Below are 21,861 nucleotides of genomic sequence, written 5' to 3'. Positions count from 1 at the left end.
GTATGAAGAGAATTACAGTTGACCCTTGAACAACATGAGGATTAGGAACCCCAACTCCCTGTGCAGTTGAGAATCCATGTCTGACTTTTGACTTCCTACTGTTTACCGGAAGCCTTTCTGATAACCTAAAACGTCAATTAACACTTATTTTGTATGTTCTTTGTGCTATATACATATTCTTACAATAAAGTAAGCTAGAGAAAAGAAAATGTTATTAAGAAAAATCGTAAGGAAGAGAAAATACATTTTAAGTGCGGTACTGTATTTATTGATACTGAGAGTTTGCATTGTCTGTTTACAGGATGAATTATCTGTCAGTACTTACATCAATATTTTCTTATATGATACAAAACACTGTAGATGTTATACATGTTACTAACACTAGACATCAAAAATAAAAGGTAATGTGGAGAAAAAAATAACCTTTACTGTCCATAGTAACTAATCCTAGGTTCTAATGCACCCCATTTATAAATGTATTCTTTCAGCCAGGCCTATATTTTGAGTCTGACAGCACTGCCATGTTGGGATACTTTAGTCTTCTAGTATATATCTCATATTCTTATATTCTGATAGAACTAAATATCCTTACTCCTTTCCCGTTTGTTACTGCATTATTTCTTATCTTTTTACAGCCATCTCACAGAATTTTATTTCATATAAACATATGAAATATGTGGCCAGACATAGCATGAGTTTCATAATTTGGAACTGCTTGAACTTCTGAATAACTAATGAGTGTGTTTTCAACATATAAAATGACTCCTGCCATTTTTATGAAATATCTAACCCTAATAAACGTCTTCAGTCTTAGAGTTCGGGTAGTTTAAGGTTCTTTCCTTGCCAAACATAATATTACCACATGTTATAAAAAGTATACATAAATAAAATAGGATTAGAATTTTCATTTACTTTCATCCAGACAACTTCATTTTATATCAGAGAATGTGGTGTGTCATAGTGTTACTTAATCTAAGCCTTTAGCAGTGACGACAGGTGTTTGTACGCAAGTAACACATATATTTTCCTATAAAGTCTGACTTTTGGAAAATTAACTTGCATGTATTTTTATTTCATGACATAAGTAAAGTAAGTGTAACTTTCTCCATAAATATTAGAAGTCTAACTTACAGAAAATTTCAGTTTATTGGTCATAATCCTTCTTAACATATGCTGTAATACCACATTCATTTAGATTCATTTAAGGTTTGGTAACAATGCAGCTGAAACCATTAAAATAATGTTCTAATTAGATTAGAGTTAAGACACCCTAGTCTTCATTCTAGGAGTATATTTCATGCTAGGAGCATCTATTGTAAAAGTAAAATATCTTACTTTGAAATCCTATACTGCAAACCAAAAATATTTTGGAACCTCTCCAGAACCCATGGCTGCACTGTGCTTTGCTTTTAAATCATTGTGTGTCACGAGATTATATTCTTAGATGATCTATAGTCTAGTTATTTTGTTATGGCTGAAATGATCCAGCTTGTTTTTGATATAAAACTATCAAATCTGAGCCTCCTCTCCTCCTCTAAAATATAAAACATTCTTCATGCTTTGTGTGGGAGAAAGGTTCTCATGAAGCATGCTGTTTACGCTGCTCATGTCAAGACAAGATGTTCACCAGAATACCAACGTGAAACCTATAATAAACTAACTTGCTTGAGTTATTTTTCACATGTAAAAAGTTCTTTTTAGTAGCAATTTTTTTGTTAGGTCAGGAGAGCTGAAATTTTTGCCTGTTGTTTTGTATTGCATAGTAAGATTTTTTTTCTTCACAGAAAAAAGACTACTTTTTCTCTGAAAGTTACTAACCTCTGTGCTTTTTGCTTAAAATATATATCCCAACTTCTGATCTTCATTAAAATTTTTGGTAGTGATAAGTGAATTTCATTCTGGATGACCAAAATGCTTTCAGAATTATTGAAAAATGCATATGGTTACCTAGTTTTTAATCAAACCAAGCAAAGGATGTAATGAATAAAAATTAAGATTTCCCAGATTCACTTGTTTACAAGGCATTTTATCACAGAAATCATATTTGCTACAATAAGATCAATTGGCAATTAAACAGAAAGTCTATTGTCTATTAAATTGAATGGCTCACTGTGGGGAAAAACTCATTTAATTTCGTTGCTTAAAAATATTTTTGCTCATGCCAAGGAAAATCCTACCTTAGAAACAAAACAAAAAGAAATTTTAAAAACTGCCCAGGAATAAGCTTGCATATTAGTTTCTGGAGTGACATCTACTGGTTTGGAGAAAAGGGTGAAAAGCCAATTACTGACATCTCTTAGTATTCTGCAGAAATTTAATATTCAGAATTTAAAAGCAGAGAAAAGGGACTTCCCTGGTAGTCCAGTGGTAAAGAATCCACCTTCCATTGCAGGGGATGTGGGTTCTATCCCTGGTTAGGGAACTAAGATCCCACATGCCGTGGGGCAACTAAGCCCACGTGCCACAGCTACTGAGCTCGCGCGCCTCAGCGGGAGCCTGCATGCCATGAACTACAGAGGCCACGCGCCCTGGAGCCGGTGCGCCACAACTAGAGAGAGAAAGCCCATGCACCACAACTAGAGAGCCTGCAACAAAGATCCTGTGTGCTGCAGCTAAGACCCGACACAGCCAAAAATAAACAAATAAATAAATAATAAATTTTAAAAAATAAAAGCAGAGAAAAGTGCAACATATTGCAGTCATACTTAAAATATGTTGAATCTTGGCTGTTGTTTCTTTCCTACAACCATAGTGGAAATGGTCCTTAGGGCCCATTTAAATCAGCAGGAAAATAGGATTTTGTATATTGAATTTTATTTTGCAGACTACATTCCAAAACTACATTTGTTCTGTTTAATAAAGGGTATAGGTAATAATAACAAATTGTAAAAAAAATTTTTTTTTTTTTTTTTTTTTTTTTTTTGCAGTACGCGGGCCTCTCACAGTTGTGGCCTCTCCCGTTGCGGAGCACAGGCTCCGGACGCACAGACGCAGAGGCCATGGCTCACGGGCCCAGCCACTCCACGGCATGTGGGATACCCCTGGACCGGGGCATGAAGCCACATCCCTTGCATTGGCAAGCGGACTCTCAACCACTGTGCCACCAGGGAAGCCCAAAAATCATTTTTTCAATAAGTATTTGTCAAGTACCTCCCAGGTACTAGATCTTCCTAAGGAATATAAAAATAACAAAAGAGCTTGTGCTGTTAGGTGTAGATTAAGAGGGTAAGAGACTATACAAATGACCATGATAAAAAAAATTAACACGTGCTAAGTGCCATAAGAGAGCTCTCAGGGTCAATAACTTAGGAGAGGATGAAAGAATTCCTGGCTTAGGCAATCAGAGAAGCCTTCATGGAAGATATGTTGTTTGTCATGTGTTGTAAAGAATGGATGGGATGGGGCTTCCCTGGTGGCGCAGTGGTTGAGAGTCCGCCTGCCGATGCAGGGGACACGGGTTCGTGCCCCGGTCCGGGAAGATCCCACATCCACATGCCGTGGAGTGGCTGGGCCCATGAGCCATGGCCGCTGAGCCTGTGCTCCGCAACAGGAGAGGCCACAACAGGGAGAGGCCCGCGTATCGCAAAAAAAAAAGAATGGATGGGATGATGGCAGCTGGAAATGTGAACAAAGACCATTGCAAGTGGACGGAAGAGCATAAGCACTGAGGGGTCGTGTGCAAGCTTGTTTGGAGTAAAGCAAATTCTGTTTGGCAAGGGGACTGAGTAGGAAGGGAAAGGGCCCAGATATTGGAGGGTCTTGCGTGCCAGCTAAGTAAGATGTTTAAACTTTACTTAGTGGCATGGAGGAGCCATTAGTGTTTTCTGGACTGAGGAACAGCTTGGTTAGATCTTTCTGTTATGATGATGAATCTGGAAGCTCTGTGTTGCTTAGATTGGAATTTTAGGGGACCATAGATTAGGTCACATCTAGTAGGCTGTTGCAGTAATTCCAGGGAATAGTACATAGAAAGTGGGATAGGGAGTGGAAAGGAAGGGAGGGTTTATGTGACAATGGCTAGGTCTTGAGCACAAATCAATAAGGGTACATGGCGGTGTAAAGGTCAAAGATGCAGATCAGGTGTTCAATAAATAAATATTTTAAGTTAAAATTTGGGGGCTTAAGTGACTGTGTAAATAGAAATAGGAAAATCAAGAAGTTGTTTGAACATGATAAGATAATTTGTATTGTACTTTATTGAGTTTGAGCTGCTGGCAGGACATATATATTGAAAGGTCCTTAGAAAGCAAAAGTGGCAAAAGTGGCACTTAGAAAATAGATTGAATGTGATGACATAGGCAGCAAGTATAGAGCAGAAAGGACAAAGGACAGCACCTTGGACATTGCCTAAGATTTAGAATAAGAGAATTCAGAGGATCTGCCAAGAAAATGGGATAGAGGTTAAAGAGGTGGAGAGTGTTAGAATAATGGAAACTGAGCAAGGAGAAAAGAGATTGCCAGTGGGATTGGGAAATGAAGAAATGTAAAGAAAACGAATATTGGGACTTCCCTGGTGGTCCAGTGGGTAAGACTCTGTGCTTCCAGTGCAGGGGCCCCAGATCCCCTGGCAAGGGAACTAGATCCCGCATGCTGCAACTAAGAAGCCCACATGCTGCAACTAAAAGATCCCACATGGCACAACGAAGATCCTGTGTGCCACGACTAAGAAGTCCACATGCCGAAACTAAAGATCCTGCATGCCACAATGAAGATCCCGTGTGCTGCAACTAAAACCTGGTGCGGCCAAAATAAATAAATAAAATAAATAATAAATAAAATTTTTTTTAAAAATGAGTATTGAGAAAGGACCACTGACTTTTGTTTTTGAAGGAGCAGTTGTATTAGATGGTGAGTAAGATTGTTAGAAGTTAAGGAATGAGAGGAGGTGAGGCTTGAGTATTGCCTGGCAGTGAAAGGAAAGGAAAAAATAGACCTGAACACTAGCAGGCCAAGAGAAGGATTACTTGTTTAGGCTGGGGGAAAAGGAAACATTTTTTCTAAGGAAATAATGAAGGAGCTAGCAAAGAGGAAGAGTTGTAGATGGACTTGGGGAGGGCAAGTGAGACAGGCTAAAGAAACAGGGCAGTGATCTGGAGCATGTAGATCTAGGGGAGCGCTGTCCAATGAAACTTTGCAGTGATGGGAAAAGTTTTCTCTTTGCTCTGTCCAGTGCAGTAGCCACGAGCCACATGTAGCTGTTGAGTACTTGAAATGCGGCCAGTGCAACCTGAGTGCAAAAATTTTAACTGCATTTAATTTTAATTACTTTAAATATAAGTAGTCGCCTGTGGCTAGTGGCTACCTTATTGGGTAGCACAGACCTAGTGTGTAAGTAGTTAATTTAGGAAAGAGGCATGGACATTTTGAGAGATAAGGGATAAGTTCCAGAACAAGTTTGGGGTAGAGATGGTAATATTTGCAGGCACTCATGGTCAAAAAGATTCATTCTTTTTCATAAAATAGATAGCATTTTTTCACAGAGAAGGTTAAGGTGGGGAGCATGGGAAAGATTTCCAGCAGTCCCTGTGGGGATTTCAGTGAAGCATCTGTGATAGATGAGACGAATCTCAGTAGCTCGGAGAACCCTCCAGAGGTGAGAGTCTGCATTTGGTTTAGGTCTCCGCTTCCCTCTCTGGTGACTTTTTTCAGTAACATTCGCAAACCTTGGAGGAAAAAAAAAGAGTGGGAGAGCAAGTTTAGGGGAGACCTTTGAAAGGCTGGCACAGTAAAAGGCTCGTAAAGTAAATAAATGCTGACTATCAGATCTGTATGAAGAAAGTGCAAAGCAAGGAAAACTAGAAGAGGACACAGTTAAGGACTCCAGGGCTGGAGGTTACTATGAGGGTGAATAGCAGATTCTTTAGATGTCAGACTGTGGAAGATAAGCAAGGTGATAACACTGTCATTTGTAACAATTGTAGCTTTTGGAGGTAGAGTTTTCAACAGGAAATGAGATTTCAAAAGAAGTGATAAGATTTTAAAATGTAAATTCAGGTGAGAGGAATATGTAAGACTGACGCACGTATTTCCACCTTGATGGAAGGGAATTTTAGCATCACAGTTATTCTGTTTCTGCTCCAATTTGCTTGCATTATGGTCTTTGCTCCAAACTCGCTGACTCAACTTTGACTGTATAGCTTTTTTCTTAATCCAAATTTGAATAGTAAGACTGGGATTCGTTTTTATCTATTTGAGTGGTATCCAAATTCATAAAAACTGAAATCAGAGTCGAGAGGGACCTGTGAGATTATTTCATCTAATGTATGGACTTTGTAAGTAGGAGGCCCTAACCTCTGGATTAAGTGACTAGTTCAAGGTTACAGAGCTAGTGAATGGCAGAGCTGAGACTGCACTTTTTAGGACTCCACTGATTTCCCAGTTCTGGCTCTGACTTGAGCAACATAATAATGTTCTGGGCTGAAGTCTTTAGCGCGTACCTAACCACCTGTACTCTAGAAACACTAAAACACAATGTAGAATATTATGTGAAGAACTTTCCTGTCATTACTTTTCTGAACTTGAACTTTCCAATGACAAAGCTATTGACTTGACCCTACTGAAGTAAAAATTGCTGAAGCACAACTCTACCATCTACCTTAGACTGCGGTTTATTCATTCGTAACTGTTTTGACATTTAACACACACACACACACACACAAAGATTAATAGATGGGACTTCTAAATGTCAATAAATATAACAACATCTAGATCACATTTTGGACTGAGTTCAGATGTGAGAGTTTAATGAACCAGCAGGTGTTTTTTTCACTTTTTAAAAAGTACTAACTGTTGTGCTTCTCTGGCCAGCTCTTGTCTCTCTGTCCCTCTCCTGTAACCTTTCCGTGTTCCTAGAAATGAAGAAAGATACCTAAGTAATGTGATCCAAGAAAAAAAGGGATACTGTTTTCAGAGAACCTTAGAACTTTGTAAGGTTATTAGCATTTTCTTTTTCACTTTAATATGTTGAGAAACATACAAAAAGATTGGAAATAATCCTGATTATTATCTACAAAATGATAATGGATTCCATGTGACAATACCAGAAGTGTACTTTAGATTGCATTGTAATTGTATTTTAACATAGACCCATGTTTAAATAAAGTGATTAAATGTACAAATCAGTACCTTTGCTAAAAATGGAAATAAGAATTTACATGTTTATGAGTTGAGTTCAGGTCTTTGGTTTCTGTGACATCTTAACTAATTTAAGAGGTTTCTTGAAGTAATTTATGGGATCCACAACTCTAGAACCTTGGTTTACATCTCTTGCAGTAACCCGCACAATGAAATGGGATTAGCTGTTTTAATAAACTAAACCAAAGTACTCTTCAGATGATCAAAGAATGTTAAAAATACCTTCATTTTCATTTAAATTCTGTAATTCCTTTTGGGGGATTTTTAGGTACTACAGCATTTGGCATACATATGGCATGAAACCAGCATACCCTAAGATTTCAGGGACTCTTTCAATATATTTACTTGAGTAAATATTTCTCCTTTTCCCTCCCTCCCTCCCTGTCTTTTTCATCCCCAAGAATGGCTCTTTTCTAGGTAAATTTAGAAGATACAGAGATGAAAGTTACCTTTCCTACCCTCTAAAAGTTCATACACTGTCTTTAATACACTGGTTCTCAAAATGTGGGTTTCAGACCAGCAGAGTCAGAATCACCTGGGGACATGGAGAAAAGCAAATTCTCCGGCCCCATCCCAGACCTCAGAATCAGAATCTTTGGGGATGAGATGCAGCAATCTGCCTCCTCCCAAACCTTCTAGGAGATTCTGATGCACAATCAAATTTGAGAAGCATTGGGCTAATGGCTAGAATATTATACCTTCCTTATTTTCCTATCAAGATAGAAGAATCCACATACCATAAAATTCACCACTTTAAAGTGTACAGTTCAGTGGGTTTTACTGTATTCACAAAGCTATGCAATCATGATCACTATCTAATTCTAGAACATTTTTATCACCCCAAAAGAAACTCCAAATCTATTAGCAGTCACTCCCTGTCCTCTGTCTCCATCCCCCAACCCCTGGCATCCACTAATCTACTTTCTATCTCTATGGATTTGACTATTCTGAGTATTTCATGTAAATGGAATCATACAGTATGTGACCTTTTGTGTCTGGCTTTCACTTAGCATAGTGTTTTCAAGGTCCATCCATGTTGTAACATGTATCAGTGCTTTATTCCTTCTTATGGCTGGATAATATTCCATTGTATGTGTGTAACACATTTTGCTCATCCATGCATCATTTGATGGACATTTGAGTTGATTCCTTGGTTGTTGTGAATAATGCTGCTATGAACATTCGTTACAAGTTTTTTATGAACATACGTTTTCAATTCTCTTGGGTATATATACAGTCAATTCTCCTCATTTGCACTAGTTACATTCTTTAAAGTCTCTGCAAGCACTGAATTAGTGAATACTGAGTCACTGCTCTGCAGGGAAATACAGGGTTAGGTTCCTTCAAGACTCTGGTCACATTTTTGACATACAGTCAATACATGACCTTGCTTTGTGTGTGTTTCTGTTTAAAGATACCTTATCTAATATATGTTGTTGATTCATTAACATTGAACTCACATCCAACAGCACCATTAACTCATGCCTAAGTAAACTTATCTAACACACGTATTTTCTCTGTAAGGAACATCACAGCCTTCTTGAACTTAGGAACACTAGACAGCACTGCACGTGACACTTTAGGGCCATTTTAAACAGTGAAATTGCCAACAAAAGCACAAAAATGTGAAAAACATGGCACCAAAATAGACTGCAAAAGGAACACTTGTTTTCAGTGTGAGAACTGAAACAAGAAGGCAGTGTGTCACCTTGTTCAACCTCACCTGGGAACGTTTGTTGTAAGACTCAAATTTTCCCCTACTCTGTGTATGTACATATCTGAAGGACGGAGAAACACCGTGAGGATTATTTGAGGATCACAAATTTTAGCATGTAGGCAAATATGCAAATACGGAATCCACAAATAATGAGGATCAAGTGTACCTGGAGTGAAATTGCTGTGTCATATGGTAACTCTATGTTTAATTTTCTGAGGGACTGCTGGACCATTTTCCACAGTGGCTATACCATTTTATGTTCTCACCAGCAGTGTATGATGTTCCAGTTCTTCCATATCCTTGCCAGCATTTGTTCCCCCTCCCCCCTCCCCCTCCCCCTCCCCCTCCCCTCCCCCCTCCCCCTCCCCTCCCCTCCCTCCCCTCCCTCCCTCTCCCTCCCCTCCCTCCCCTCCCTCCCCTCCCTCCTCCCCTCCCTCCCCTCCCTCCCTCCCCTCCCTCCCTCCCCCTCCCCCTCTCCCTCCCCTCCCCCTCCCCTCCCTCCCCCTCCCCCTCTCCCTCTCCCTCCCCTCCCTCCCCTCCCTCCCCTCCCTCCCCTCCCCCTCTGTCCCCTCCCCCTCCCTCCCTCCCTCCCTCTCTCTCCCTTCCTTTTTTTTTTTTTCCTTTTTTTGCGGTACGTGGGCCTCTCACTGCTGTGGCCTCTGCCACGGACCACAGGCTCCGGACACGCAGGCTCAGCGGCCACGGCTCAAGGGCCCAGCCGCTCTGCGGCATGCGGGAGCCTCCTGGACTGGGGCACAAACCCGCGTCCCCCACATCGGCAGGCGGACTCCCAACCACTGCGCCACCAGGGAAGCCCCTCTTTCTTCTTTTGATTATAGCTATCCTAGTGGATGTCAAGTAGTCTTTCATTGTGGTTTTAATTTGCACTCCTTAATAACTAGTGATGTTGAACATCTTTTTTATGTGTCATCTTTTTTATTAGCCATTTGGATGTTTTCTTTAGAAGAATCTCTATTCCAAAATTTTGCCTATTTTTAAATTGGATTATTTGTCTTTTTATTGCTGATTTGTAAGTTTTTTATATTTTATGGTTACTAGCCTTTTAGTTATGTGGTTTGCAAATATTTTCTTCCATTGTTTAGGTTTTCTTTTCACTTTCTTGATAATGTTTTTTGATGTACAAAAGTTTTTTCTTTTGATGAAGCCCAATTTTACCTATTTTTTCTTTGATTACTCATGTTATCTTCTTTAATTTTGAAATTGCTATCAGTATAGCCTGTTAAAAGAGTTGTTTATACGTTTTTATTAAAGGAGTCATGAAAAGTTAGATTTCATGGATGCAGTAAATTATCACTTATTTGCCAATGGATGTCACCTGTAAATTTAAAGCATTTGTTTGCAGGTTTTTGTAAGGTTTTTATGTTGTTGTGGCTGTGAAATTTTAAATACTGGCATCAATAAGACCACAAATTTATAAAAAGCAGTGTCAAATTCATGTAACAAACTGTTTTTGTTTAGGAAAATTGAAAAGAAACACAACTGCTTTAAATAATACTTTCCTTTTTAATAGAAAAGACTCTGCCTCTTTTAAAAATTATGAACTTTCTGCCTTAAAAGCAGAGTCTCAAGAGCCATTTGTGAAAGAACACAAGAATCCTCGGAACTTGGAAATAAACACGGATTGGTGTTTATTTGTGCTAGTTTAAATGCAGTAGCCCTATGTGTCAGAAAACTGAATCTGTAACACTTAAGTTAGCCTAAGCAAGCAAATAATATCAGCTAGCATGGCTTTAATCTACTAAATAACTTTAAATCCAAAAGATCAAAGGAAGTTATAACTAAAAACAGTCCTTCGTGCAATTTCCCTGTAGAAGCAGGAAAAGGCTAGAAATTACATGTCACCTTCATATCCTGGCTTGCTGACCTTGTGCTCAGATCAAGCCCCTCTGTATGCCAGCTGTTACCATTATTGAGACCTTGCCCCCAGGGGTTAAGTAGGAGAAAAACTCTCCTGTCCTATAGGAGAGCAAACACGGAAAGTTCCAGCCCCGAACGAACATGCTTAATTCAAAGCAATCTGCATGTGCTTGTCATTCCGTCTGTCCCTCCGCTCCGAGGAGCTACTCCTGAGACTCCCTGGTTGCTCTCTGTGTGCTCTGTTCCTGCGGCCAGTTTCGGCTGTGGCTACTGCAATCATTTGCAGACCAAACTGAACCAGGGACGTTTCTTCTTTTAACATAAAGGTAATACATTTACTCATGCTTCTGTGAATGTGTTATTTGGGGAGAATTTATTTTAAAAATGAACTTTGCTGTGTGCTTCTTGGATTGAATTTAAAATTCCAGCTCACAATTTTTTTTCAGTGTAAGCTTTGAATGGCATCTGAATGCATTAAAATCTTACGAAGTTTCTTTGAATGATAGTCTAGCACAGTAAGGTAAGGTAAGTTGTTTCTTAAGGTTTATTCAAATGTGCTTTTTTTATGAAGTTGGGAAGAAACTTAAGATTTAAAGTTGTTGAGCTGTTTCATGATTTGAGATTCTTCTTTAACCACTATCTAGATCAGAAGTTGGAAAATATGTGCTTCTCTCATTGCCAGTTGGTAGAAAAATAGATGTAGAATTGTAGGAATCACTTTAACCACTTTTGTGAATTAAATATTGTAAGAAAATAGTAAAATATTAACATCTTCCAACTTATAAAAAGAGAAGTTGCGTGAAGATATATACTTGCGAGCCAAACTTCCACAGCAAGTTTAATTTTTATCAATGTTCATTTTAAATACACATCTCGCTATACACCCTCAAGTTGTTTTTGAGGTGATTAAACGTTTTGTGCATTGTACTCATTTTAATGGTGGCAATGATAACTGCATTATAATTGTATTTACTACATAAAGTAGAAATCAGAATGTATTTGCCATATTTACTTTTGCTTAAAATTAGAATGGATAATTTACATGTGACTAGTAGAAAATTTCAAACTAGTTTAACTTGTGAAATATTTGTATGTTTTGTAGTAAAATGTAAAAATTTTAAAAACCAAGTGGATAAAAATTTGGCAAAAACTGAGGTATTTCATGCAAATCATTGACTGACCATAAATGACTTTCTTCAGGGATAATGCAAGAAATAGAGAGCATACTTTACAATTTGCTAAAATTTTTTTTAACAGGTATTCCTGTTGAAAGGAAATGACTGAATATGTCCTTTTTACCCACAAGAGGGTTATTTTAGATGATAATTTATAATTTAAGAAAACTCCAATTCCCTTTGATGGCTGGGAAGTCACTAAACTATGTAAATAAACTCTAGAGTGTTCCACTGGTAGTGGCTTTACTACTTCCCATGGTTATAATGTCTGCTGACACATTTCTACTTTTTAAAATGTTAAATAGTCTTGGCATTATTTTTTAAAAATTATGTCTCTTAATAAACTATCTTAGGATGCTTTCTTTGCCAAATCTTAAATATTGGAGTATTTTATTGGATGATTATACTTCATTTGTCAGTTTTTGTTTTAGTATACAAAGATAAGGCAGAGTATTTTTTATGTATCTTCCGTGCTTCATATAGCTTACATTTTAGACGTGAATTATATAGAATTGTGAGCATGAACTATTTGCATTGATTATGAAAAAATATGTAATGTTTAAGTGTCTGAAATGAATGACCTACAAAACAGCTTAGTAAATACATGTTAACCTTGCCTCAGTCTGGGAAATGATATATATTATAAAATGGTTTCATTCAACACTTTACTCTAATCCCAGTTGTCTTTTTAGTTTGTATTGAACCACTCAATGCTTTTCTGGCAACTGGGGAAATCTGCTTTTCAGTGTCTGCTGTGTACCAATTCTTTACCTTTCATTCTAACTACTTTCATTTCTGGGATTGGATCAGAGCACCCTCAACAGTTCAACTCTTATAACTCTCTTATAGCTCAGTATGGGTGATAGACAGCCTTGACACACTGACTGTATGAACATTTCCGATTTTTCAAAAATTACAATTCCTGATCACATCCTAACATGGGAAATAAAACGGTATTTAGGATCAAGACAAATGAACTGCTTAACTTCTCAGCCTTTTGGGAAAAATATAAAACAAAGCAACTAAATATATGAGAAAAGCAAGACTTGGGGAAGAGGGTGGCCCTTTGTTCTCTCTCTCTTAATTTCTATTCTTTTATCATTTTAATCAGTATTCAGCAGGCTCACTTATTTCAGGCTCGCATATTAGATTCGAAGAAAACTATTCACAATAGTTTTTATTATATGCTGTCTAAATAAGGACATTCACCTATTTATATTATATGCTGTCTAAATAAGGACATTCACCTATTTAACTGAAAAATATGATTTAATTACCTTTGTGAGCAAACAGGAATCCCACTTGAACGATGTAGATGGAATTTCAGTTCACCTAATATATACAAGAAAGCAAACAGCAGAATGCACAAGCATTTATAATGATAATTTAAGTAAGGAATAGAAAAAGATTTATGAAAGGTGTACCCAGACTCTTGCTAAGAGTTACTTTACTGATCCAATTCAAATATTTGATGTTTTTCTAAGCTGAAAGTAAATCTCAGCGTCCTTTAAGTAAAGGGATGTCTTCTGTTGTCTCATACAAATACCTTAAGATATGTTTCCCAACTTGCTCAGTAGACTGAAGGATACCCCTGAGACTTGCTGGACTCTGCAGGGAAGAACCCATTTGGGGAGCTGCTCTAGGAAATTTGATTTGCTACTTCTCAAACTTCACAAAACAGCAGGGAGTGGAGCCTGGTGTCAGATACTTAGCATTGGTGGGAAAAGCTTAGATAATTCTAAGTGTAATATGAAGAAACAACAGGTTACCATCTAAATCAAACAACTTTCAAGTGCTTTATGGTGATTGATTTCAGTTTTTGTCTTTATGGAAGACGTTTTTTAAAAATCCCTTCACATTCTTTTGCCTCACAATACGTGCATGTAGAATTTTCTTATTTTGATATATCTTGGTGCTGGTTTTTTCCTTTGAGCTGCTAAATTTTGAGGTTTTTGAGATGTGTAAAGTATTAAAGATTCATGGTGTCTTTAGACATGCTTGTGATCTGTTCAACAACATGAGTTAAACTCAGTCATATGATCCTGTTTCTACTGGGAAGAGCTATAGTGATACAGATAGATTGCTCAACGTTTTGTGATTTTAGTTGAGGCAGAATAATTTCAGATGAAATCTTATGGCCTAAAGATAAACCTATCACCTCTTGGGGGTTCTGTTCATTACCAAAGCATCTTGTGATTAATTCTTTTTTTACTAGGATGTGAGGCTAGATAGGAGGCCTGGTGTCTGGAGGGTGTCTGACTCTAGAATTGAAACGTTTAAAATGCTTAAAATGCAATCAGAAGTATTTTTTCTTTTCTTTTTCCTTTTCTTTTTCTCTTTTTTTCCCTTCCTTCCTTCCTTCCTTCTTCCCTTCCTCCTCCTCCTCCTCCTCCTCCTCCTCTCTCTCTCTCTCTCTCTCTCTTTCTTTTTCTTTCTTTTTTCGGCACAAAACTTTAGGGAACATGCTCTTTTAATAGAGAGGCTTGGGACTTCATATTGGATACTGACCAGGGGTTGGGGAGATATTTTTTCTTGAGGGTTCAATAAACTTGTTAGTCCAATTGGCTATACCCTAAACTCTATCCAAATGATCTATAAATACTTGAGACTGTGTGACAAGTTGTTTTGTGTTTCCACAACATTGTCCCACATGAATTCCACACTGTTGTCTCTCAAACTAATGTCTTATTAAGGATTTCTCTTCCCTGCACCCTTGTCCCCACCCTTATAACGTCAAGGGTAACCCCAAAAGAAGTAAAGCTAATCCAAATACTATAATACATGTCTAACATGGAGTACCAGGTCCAAATGTTTTTGAATATACAGCAGTATTCTGCATTTCAAGCAGTATTTTCTGAACCAATATTGAATATTTTGAGTGGTTGTTGCTTACTCTTATAAATTGAACAGCATTAATTAAGTAAAGTATAGATCAGTCGTTCTGAACACTAGCTGCACATTAGAATCATCTGGGGAGCATTTAAAACTGCTAATGTCAGGCTTCCCTGGTGGTGCAGTGGTTGAGAGTCCGCCTGCCGATGCAGGGGACACGGGTTCGTGCCCCGGTCTGGGAGGATCCCACATGCTGCGGAGTAGCTGGGCCCATGAGCCATGGCCGCTGAGCCTGCGCGTCCGGAGCCTGTGCTCCGCAACGGGAGAGGCCACAACAGTGAGAGGCCCGCGTACCGCAAAAAAAAAAAAAAAAAAAAAAACTGCTAATGTCCACACCCCATTACAATATGAATTAAATCATAACGTCTGGGGCCAGGGCCCTGTGTCTGTAATTTTTTTTCATATTACTGAAGTGATTCTAATGTGCAGAATGGGTTGAAACCACTGTAATAGACTTGTAACTTTGTGAATATTTGTTATATTTATTGTGTTCCCTTCAAGACTTGCAGCAGAGTCCAAATGGATGTCTCAGCTGATTCTTGAGTTAAATAACAACTTTTTAGTGGGCTTTCTATAATTTTTTTTGAAAGACCAGAGATCGACATTTCTGACTATAGAAACTTCTCTAGTTTTATTTTGTATATTCTTAGTTATGCAAATGAACATAAATCTTCAGACAGGGTTAAAAGAAATTATTGCAGCTATTTAGAATTGAAACTCATTCATATCTTTGAAATAGGAACTCAAAGATAAAAGAATACTTTCTCTTTTTTAAGGGTATTGATGCTTATGGATATAACACTTGTAAGTGTGGGGAGAAGTGGTGAATATTTTGTGGAATGGTAATTTTGGTGGAGGAACTCAGAAAACAGATCTCTGAAAACTGCTTTAATAACTGCAATATAGTGATAGTGCTCTTGAAATATATAGTTAGGTAGATAAATGCTTATGCTAAAAAGATAATGTTCTCGACTATCATTTATCCCGGACTGTAAAAGATAAACTTTATTTTACACCCACATTTCTCTTCCCACATAGACCTTCTACCAAAGGTACATTAAACATAAAACATGAGAAAAATGAGACTGATGTTTCCATAGCCCTGAAATTCCTATCATTCACCCCATAAGTATAAATCTCAGCCTTGACAACCTAATTCATATCTAGCAATAAGACTGCTTTCCAAATTCAGTGTCTTCAGATTTGCTATGGCACATACACTATAATATCTTCCTAATGTTTTTTAACTCTTATCTATCAATATAGTTCTGTAAATCCGGGCAAGGGGAAAACTGTATCTGTCAATTTTAATTTTTCTTCTGTATCATTAAGCTGTTTGTAAATATTATGAATGGTTTTTGTAAAAATGAAACATGTAACATTTATAGTTTATCTTTATTGGTGCCTTTACCTATACATCTTGTGTATAATCATATTTAAAAGAGGTTATATAAAAATGTTATATTTCATTTTCAAAGATGATGTTTGTTAGCATAAGTTGAAACTACCTTCTTGATAATATAAATTTAGGGCTTCCCTGGTGGCGCAGTGGTTGAGAGTCTGCCTGCCGATGCAGGGGACACGGGTTCGTGCCCTGGTCCGGGAAGATCCCACATGCCACAGAGTGGCTGGGCCCGTGAGCCATGGCCGCTGAGCCTGCGCGTCCGGAGCCTGTGCTCCGCAACGGGAGAGGCCACAGCAGTGAGAGGTCCGCGTACCGCAAAAAAAAAAAAAAAAATTTAATAGGCAACAGTGAGCTTTCATTGTAAAAGAATGGTGATCCCTTACTTTCAGATTTCCTAGAGCACAACAGTTTGCTTTCTCGTAGTGTGATGCAAAGCATAGTAATACCTAGTGGGTTCTTATTAAATGTTTGTTAAGTGGTATAGATTCTCAAATGTATAACATTGTTTCTTTGAGAAAATGGCTTCTAATTTATTGCAGTTTATGATTAAGGGGAATGATAGCAGTAGTACCTAATTTCTGTAGAATTCTTTGCAACATATAAAATGCTTATAGGTGATTAAATGAAGATACTTAAAGTGTTCTTATTGAAGGAGAGTTTAATTGTAGAAAGTTCATGAACTCAAAGAAAAATAAGAAAATTTAATTCATCTCAGAAGGAGAGAAGATTATGTTTCTTTATTTAAGACTATACTTTTTAGTTCCTTAAGAGGGCCTGATTCTTTGATTAAAGATACAGATTTTGCTGTCAGGTCACAATTATATTATTTTGAAATAGTCCAGAACTACATGACAACAAAGATTAATCCATCACCTTGCTTTTTGGGTTTGGATAATATGATACATGGGTAGATAGCACTTCTTTTAATTCAGTGAAATATGTCTCTGACACTCTTGAATGCTGAATTGTACGTTTTAAAACTGTCTTGGGAAATATTGAATTCAGAGGATATTTTCCACGTGGACCTTCAGACTGAATTTTATATCAGTAGCCTCTAGTGGTCCTATAAAAGCTAGTTGAACTTGGCATTGCCCTAGAAGCATCTTGAGGTTGGTTGCAAAGCCTCGCTTTCAGAGACATGCTGGTCTAAGATTGAATCCCAATCATGTGATTTGCATTAGTTACACTGTAATATTTTTGACCCTCAGTTTTCTCTATAACGGGTTTAATAAAATCTTCATAGAGGTATTGTGAGGAAAGTGTCTGACACAGTGAGATGATAAAAAAACATTTTAATAGCCCTTTGAAGGGAAATATATTCCTAGAGAAAAAAACCTGGCTGATGTCCTACCATCCAGCTTTAACAGTCCCACTATAGAAGATGCCACAAATATACTTCTTTGTCTGTTTCTCTGGTTCATTTAAAGAAGCTGTTTTTTCTCTTGCCATAGCACTAGATATTAATAGGGCATCTTGGTACCAATGATAAGAGATGAGACCATCATTTTAGGATAAGTATCAAGCAATTTTAGGGGACCAATTTCATACTATAACAGGTTGGGTGCATAATGAATACAGGTACTCCCAAACTGCCTTTATAACTGGTATGAAAAAAAAGACTTCAGGTATCTCCAATATCTAGTACCACTTGAGAGAAAAAGATTGTCTCACCCAGTTAACTGGGCAAGGTGCTTCAATCCATATACATTACACTAAAAAGATTAAAATCTGATTGGTTGTTATTTCTATGTACACAACAGTTTAGGAGTCCTGAAATAAGCCATAATTAAACTTGGTTATCAATTAGAACCTCTACTATTAAAATTTGTTACTTTTCTGTCTTAATTAGAAAAACAGGACTTTATTTCTCTGTTAACTGGTATCATTTCCCTACTTGTTGCATCCATTCTGCTTTAATTGGGCATCATTTTGCCATTACTTAGGCCTGATTCTCTTGTAGCCTCCCCACCTAGTTTGTGCTTTTGCCTTGCTACACAAAGTGTGTTCCAGGGACCAACGGTATGGGCTTGTTGTTGGAAGATTCTTGTCCCACTCCAGATGGACTGTATCAGAATCTACATTTTAGCAACATCCCCAAGTGATCCCTATGTTTGAGAAACACTGTTATCAGTGTTTTGTATTTTGTCTAGTGAAACTGTGTTATAGGGAACATCACTTCTGAAAAAGATGACTGGCTACAATATGGGATCTTGTTTTTGATTCAGTCTTGCCATTTATTGTTAAGTTTGATGTGATGAAGCTGATGAAGCAAAGGGTTATTCTGGAATACATTATCTAAGCTTATGGAATGTAGTTTAGCAGAAAGCCCTCAAAACCTCGGCATCAGACTTCCCGGCCTTACCATCTGAGACTCTGTGTCTCAAGTTTTCTTTTGCAAAGTAGAGCGGTAATGCCTGCCACACCTGTTTTTCTGAGGGCTATTCGGAGTATAAACTCAAGTGAGATCATGTGTGTGAAAGTGTTTGCAATACCGCAGAGGTGTACCAGTGTAACTGTTGATGCGGATGAAGATGTTGTTCCTTCAGGCTATCTGAGCCCTGTGTTTGTCAAGGATAGTGATGGCTTTGCTGAGTGGTTACTCTGGTAATTGGAACATGTCTATGTATTCTCTTCAACAATACCTCTAGATTTTAACTTGACAGTTTTCTGGCCACAAAAACAGTTATGGCTTCCAATTGCAAGGAGCTACTAAGAGATCTTTCATAACGCTTTTTGGATGTTGAGCCACCTAAATAGTTTGATGGCATCTTTTGCATAAATTGTGTGTCATTAGCATATTTTCACATGTAATATGTTGATGAATAAAATTTCCATAATTCCAGCAGTTTCTACTATGATTATATGATAGCATTTTCAATGAGATACTACTTTTAGTCTTTGAAGCAGGGTAATTTCCTTTGATCTTATAGGGGTAAGTGTCCTGAGCCCAGAGTAGGATGTAATTGTTTGAACCTTCTAATCACATGAGCTCTGATGACTTTTCTCTTTACATTTGATTGAAATGCCTCTATATTTCTTCTCTGTATTCTCTGTTTAATGCTTATGAAACTAGTCATGATACTTTTGGTTCATAGATAGCTTTGGTCCAACAAATAATAATTAGTGTTTCCCAAAATTTGGAAACTGGGAGATAAGATAAATTGAAAACCTTTTTCCGAATAGTTTGTATTCATCTGTTCTTGCTCCTTAAATCCTTTTTGATTTCCTGCTTTATCCAGTTATTTGATATACTGTATAGGGTGCTATTGTAAGAAAGCAGATATATACTGGAAGACAAACAATTAAAAATGCATCCAGTGAAAAGATGACTGTTTACCTTTTAAGGTGAAATAAGTTTGCTTCTGTTTTTGCATTTTAATAATAATTATCTTCTGTTCATTATTAGTCACTGTGCTAGAAACTTTATATGTTGTTTCATTAATACTTTATTACTATGAAGACGGCACATTTGTAGTAAAAGTTGCAAGCAGTACAGAAAGTAAAATGTGAAAGTCTTCCCTACCCTTCCAAATGGCCCAGTCCAACTCTCCAGCAGGAAGCAATGTTAGCATTTTCTTATGTCCTTCTAGAAATTATCTGTGTATATACTAACCATACATGTGTGTTTCTGCCACTTTTTTAATGAAATGGATTCATACCACATAGGCTCTTCTGCAGTTAGGTTTTATTCACACATGAAAATGTACTTTGGACTTCTTTCCCTAGCAATAATCCTGATTTAACTCATTCTTTTTTGTTGTGCAGAGTACCCAAGGTATGGATATGACAGAATTTAAGTCCCCTATTGATAAGTTAGGTGGTTTCCAGTTTTCATTGTTACAAGCAGTGGTGAAGTCAGCATCTTTATCCAGACGTTTATCTTTACACATTGTTCAAGTATATCCAAAGGGTAAACTCCTAGTAGAATTGTGAGTCAAAGGATGAGGGTATTTCAAATTTTGATTAGTAGTGCCATGTTGCTCTTTTAGAAGGTTGCACCAATTTGCATTTCAAACAAATTTAACTCTAAGAAGAATCAAGATTTAGAGACTCTAAGAATGTAAGTAACTTGACCTAGGTTCTCAAAGTTAGTAACCCGTAGAGTCAACTTTCAAATTCAGACCCACCCAGGCCATTTCTTCTAAGCCACAGATACCTCTGATGCCATTTTAAAACATAATTTCAGCTTTGGAACTAGGAAGCATCATTCCATATTTTTTTATATTCTCATCACTCAATCAAGCAATAATAATAATTCTTCCATTATAAATACATAGCCCTTTATGGTTTTCAAAATATTTTTACATTCTCATAGTAATCCTATGAGGTGGACATTGATTCCCATCCTGATTTATACATGTGAAGAACTGAGGCTCAAAGAGAAATATCTTAAATTTTAAAATGTAATCAAAAGTTGGTCTTTGACCAAAGGCCTTATAGTCAGTCCCCAAACAGCTAAAGCACTCAGGACATAAAAATGCTAGTATAAAAAAGGTGAAATAGGAGGTGTGAGGTTAGTGGCTTCGGATGTATTGATATTGGCATGTTATATTCATGAACAACAGGAAATACACTAAAATATCTGGCCATGGGGCTCCATCACACCTCAAGCCAGTGTCTCAAGAGTAGCTTTCTTTTGTCAGTCCCTGTGTGTTATGGCCCTGGGGAAAACAGGTGATTTCATCCAAGCTCTTTTAAAATTGTTCATTATATTTGATCCAAAACTTATTTTAAACTTCCCGCATAAATACTGTTATCACTGCATTTATAATCACATAACATTACATTTATCACAATAATTCATTTTTATGATGTTGAATCTTCCACTCTCTCATCTCTTTTCCTGTTCTCTCTGGCTCAGACCAAATTTTTTCCTCATTTGTCTCATTTCTAAAGAAATAAGATCTTTCTCTGTGTGGCCTTAAGGTCAACTCTTGACTTTAAATCGAAACTTTGCTGTTCTCCTGGTCACCTGAATTCTTACACAAATACATCCACTGAACTTACAATTTTTGTCTGCTTTTGCTTTTTTATTATTTTTTACTTATAATCCACAACTTATAAAGTCAATTTGATTGTTCCCATTTTATGATTGAAGAAAGTGAATCATAGAAAACTTATATGACTTACTTCAAATACAAGCCAAAGTCAGAGTTCAAATTATTCTTTACTCTCCACTTGTACCTACTTCATTACAAGAAATCTCCAAGTTACAAAACAAGTTGTGCTCCAGAAATCATTCGTAAGTCAGTTATTTGGCACTTGAACTGCATTTTACCACACTGGGGAAAAACTGTTATAAATGGTGATTAGGTCCCTTGGCCAGCCTGCAAAAATCTATTTAACTCTTATGCAACTACAATATGATGCATTTGCAATAAAAATGAGAGAATGATAGTTGTAATTCTTGTTACAAAGAAAAAGAAAAATTATTTTTCCTGATGAAAAGCAGATTTAATTAGAAGATAGGGAAACATGAAATTTCGGAGACTCTAGAGAGGATTTCAGGGTACTTTGATGAGTGTTCCAGGTTGATGGCACTCTGTCTTAAGCCCAGTTTCACTTGAAAACTTTGAGGATTTTTGTTAGATACTTCTCACTAGTGTAACCCACCTGACAGCTGTGATTATAGTCAATAGGGCTGATTGAATTAAATACCA

General features: G+C 37.2%; 1 protein-coding gene across 4 annotated transcripts in view; it reads left to right on the top strand.

Moving 5' to 3' along the window:
• Window positions 1-21,861, top strand: part of DISP1 (dispatched RND transporter family member 1) — a gene marked incomplete at its 3' end in the record, with an annotated part of 215,449 nt that overhangs the window by 131,728 nt on the left and 61,860 nt on the right. The window contains exon 1 of one of the 4 annotated variants that reach the window (XM_079698633.1): window positions 10,969-11,055. The exons of 1 other annotated variant lie outside the window; for it this stretch is intronic. Of the gene's footprint in view, window positions 1-10,968; window positions 11,056-21,861 lie in introns of those variants that run through there. 2 more of the 4 variants (XM_079698636.1, XM_079698635.1) reach the window with 2 other exon arrangements.

Source organism: Hyperoodon ampullatus, assembly GCF_949752795.1.
Source record: "Hyperoodon ampullatus genome assembly, chromosome: 2".
Classification (NCBI taxonomy): domain Eukaryota; kingdom Metazoa; phylum Chordata; class Mammalia; order Artiodactyla; family Ziphiidae; genus Hyperoodon; species Hyperoodon ampullatus.
Note: the sequence above shows the minus strand (reverse complement) of the source record. Positions and strands in the feature narration are given on the sequence as shown.